This window comes from Ambystoma mexicanum, chromosome 3q, assembly GCF_040938575.1.
Source record: "Ambystoma mexicanum isolate Mex_15411 chromosome 3q, UKY_AmexF1_1, whole genome shotgun sequence".
Lineage (NCBI taxonomy): Eukaryota > Metazoa > Chordata > Amphibia > Caudata > Ambystomatidae > Ambystoma > Ambystoma mexicanum.
The window spans coordinates 1,136,708,624-1,136,711,123 of NC_090926.1; the positions used below are offsets into that span (position 1 = coordinate 1,136,708,624).

Genomic DNA, 2,500 nt, shown 5'->3' on the forward strand with positions numbered 1-2,500 from the left:
AAAGATGCAGGCAAGGAAAAGCGCAGGATGGGCTTCTTACAGACGGAGGCGATGCCAGGCGTCGATGGCTCTAGCGGCAACTAGTGTCAGGGTGGAAATATAATCGTGGCCCCCACCCCTAACAGTCAGAGAGTCCTGGATGGGAGTCTTCCCAATGTCTGCTTTATCGTCCATCCTATAATCAACATGCATGTTTACATCTTGTTTTGGGGACATTTCCGAGCAAATTGCAAAATTGCAGCTCAGCTCAAACCGAGACGTAGTCGGCAGGGTTTGATCCTGCGCGGGGAGACACCAATGGATTTCGAGTCCATCGCCTTAACCACTCGGCCACGACTACCCATGAGAGTAAAACTCTCACTCGAAAGATCGTGCTGTGCTTACACAGAAGAGTCCTTAGTCTCTACCGCCTTGCCTCTAGATCTTGTCCTGTACTTTCCACCCTTTTCTCTCATCATGCACCGTTCTTTCTCCTCACAAGTTTCTTTTAAATGTACATATACGTTTGAAAATGCAAAACGAAAACTGTCAAAACGTACCAGTTTCTCTGCGTTGTTCAAAAGGATGAAGCCGCTTTTACTCCTAGGATCTTGCTTGAATAGCTCAAGTGCGCCACAGCCTCCTTTAGTAATTGTATTATACTGCTATTTTAAAATTGTTTTCCAAACCAGAAAAGAGTAAATAATAAAAGCGGGCGCTGCGCCGTAGTCGGCAGGATTTGAACCTGCGCGGGGAAACCCCAATGGATTTCTAGTCCATCACCTTAACCACTCGGCCACGACTACTCCTGAGCAAATGTGTTTCTACTATAAACTTAACACTTTAGCCACACACACTGTCTCCTCCGCCCCTTACTTTATGCCGCTCTGCACCGTTCCCTTTTGGCCCTCCCATGACCCTTGAAAATGCATTCAAAAGTCAGAATCTCTATGGTCTGGCCCAAGTTCCCTAAATGCCATATCCCCTCCCTGCCAAGCTCGGACTAAGTGCCAGGGACAGATCTGTGCTAATAAACCTAGCAAGCGGCCAGGCAGCAGAGCCTCACCTTCACTAGGTTGCACTGGCTTCTGCCAGCTCCAAATTGAAACTGTTAACAGTGTCCTGTTTGGAAGCATGCCTGGGCAGGGGCTGTCTCTATGCAAATCGAGTTGCAGAGGCCTCCTGGGAGCCAATTTCGGCAGGCCATTTTGACAGGCTCCAGAGGAATAAATGGCCGCACGAGTGGTCCGGTAGTTAGTCTAAGCCATATGGCAAAGATTTGGGTGGTGGGCCTTCTGGGCATGTGGCCCTAAGTCTCAGAGGACCGCAGAATGGGTCCCTTCTGCCCATATAGAGAGGTCTTGGCCGATCGGGGCCGAGAGGACAGGGGCCTCACCACCCTCTGACGGTCCTCCTGGGCGCCCTTCCTCTGCTCTCTGCTGTTGTGGCAGAAAGCTGTGCCTTCAGTCCCCTGGCTTGCACAGGGCAGCAAAAGACTGTACTTTCACTGTGTCGCAGGTAGGGGGCCTCTCCTGAATGCATCTGCCAAGGAAGGTCTAGAAGTGACACGAGAACCCTTGTGCTGACACACAAAAAAGGCTCGGCAGATAGCTTGCGTGCCAGTTGCTCCATCCTCTGTATCCACATGGACCCCTCCCAATATCTGCTGTAAAGATGCAGGCAAGGAAAAGCGCAGGATGGGCTTCTTACAGACGGAGGCGATGCCAGGCGTCGATGGCTCTAGCGGCAACTAGAGTCAGGGTGGAAATATAATCGTGGCCCCCACCCCTAACAGTCAGAGAATCCTGGATGGGAGTCTTCCCAATGTCTGCTTTATCGTCCATCCTATAATTGACATGCGTGCTTACATCTTGTTTTGGGGACATTTCCGAGCAAATCGCAAAATTGCAGCTCAGTTCAAACCGAGACGTAGTCGGCAGGGTTCGAACCTGCGTGGGGACACCCCAATGGATTTCAAGTCCATCGCCTTAACCACTCGGTCACGACTACCCATGAGAGTGAAACTCTCACTCGAAAGATTGTGCTGTGCTTACACAGAAGAGTCCTTAGTCTCTATCGCCTTGCCTCTAGATCTTGTCCTGTACTTTCCACCCTTCTCTCTCATCATGCACCGTTCTTTCTCCTCACAAGTTTCTTTTAAATGTACATATATGTTTGAAATTGCAAAACGAAACCCGTCAAAACGTACCAGTTTCTCTGCGTTGGCCTAAAGGATGAAGCCGCTTTTACTCCTAGGATCTTGCTTGAATATCTCAAGTGCGCCGCAGCCTCCTTTAGTAATTGTATTATACTGCTATTTTAAGATTGTTTTCCACACCAGAAAAGAGTAAACAATAAAAGCGGGCGCTGCACCGTAGTCGGCAGGATTTGAACCTGCGCGGGGAAACCCCAATGGATTTCTAGTCCATCGCCTTAACCACTCGGCCACGACTACTCCTGAGCAAACCTGTTTCTACTATAAACTTAACACTTTAGCCACACACAATGTCTCCTCCGCCCC

The 2,500-nt window shown here is 49.6% G+C and overlaps 3 non-coding genes across 3 annotated transcripts; all 3 read right to left on the bottom strand.

Annotated features, from left to right (window-relative positions):
* Positions 1-258: 258 nt before the first annotated feature.
* TRNAS-CGA (transfer RNA serine (anticodon CGA)) lies at positions 259-340 on the bottom strand. The gene has a single exon. It is a non-coding gene; the product is annotated as a tRNA-Ser (tRNA).
* A 1,567-nt stretch (positions 341-1,907) lies between these two features.
* Positions 1,908-1,989, bottom strand: TRNAS-UGA (transfer RNA serine (anticodon UGA)). The gene has a single exon. It is a non-coding gene; the product is annotated as a tRNA-Ser (tRNA).
* Positions 1,990-2,352: 363 nt separating this feature from the next.
* On the bottom strand, positions 2,353-2,434 carry TRNAS-AGA (transfer RNA serine (anticodon AGA)). Its single transcript has one exon. It is a non-coding gene; the product is annotated as a tRNA-Ser (tRNA).
* Between the last annotated feature and the right edge of the window lie 66 nt (positions 2,435-2,500).